Raw genomic sequence first — 677 nt, forward strand, 5'->3', positions numbered from 1 at the left:
TCTTGCTAGTAAGTGCAAAGCTGAATGCAAACTATATAAATTTATTAAGTAGAAACAAGTTAAAGGAATAGTACGACACCACGTCTAAGAAAAAGACGTTACATGAGAGAAGCAGTATATTGCACTGCCACACCTCTGCATTCAAGTCTATCCTTTGTTCTGTGAGTCGTGTTCGCACCAGCATGACGTCGCTATTGTTCAATTGTTTTCTGAAGGCAAAAAAAAAGGGTTTAAGCACAAGCAATGGGTTATGCATCCAAATTAAAGCAATTGCTAAGGCATGATCTTTTGCTTGGCTAGCAATTGCTTTCCAGAAATTGCTACTTTTATGCATCTGACCCAACGATCTGTGAAATATTACGATTGTTTAAGTTCATGGGTCATCTTGTCTTAAGAGGGAAAATTTTGGAAAGTAGGATACTTTGGACAGTCGACAGAGATGTTAAGACAGAAAAGTGGAAAAAGGGGTGGTACTTGTACAGAGTAACAAGCAAATGGCTGAGGTGTGAAACAGAATGATCACCAAAGTTCAGAGAGGAAGTATTGAAAGATAGTTTTCGATGGTTATATATTTTCCACCAGATATTGGAAATACTCCTTGCCCTTTGCATCTCGTTCCCACTTATTCACTTTCAAGTAGAGTAATAACCAAGAACCACAAGAAAAACAGGATCAAA

This window comes from Lytechinus pictus, chromosome 2, assembly GCF_037042905.1.
Source record: "Lytechinus pictus isolate F3 Inbred chromosome 2, Lp3.0, whole genome shotgun sequence".
In the NCBI taxonomy this organism is placed as follows: domain Eukaryota; kingdom Metazoa; phylum Echinodermata; class Echinoidea; order Temnopleuroida; family Toxopneustidae; genus Lytechinus; species Lytechinus pictus.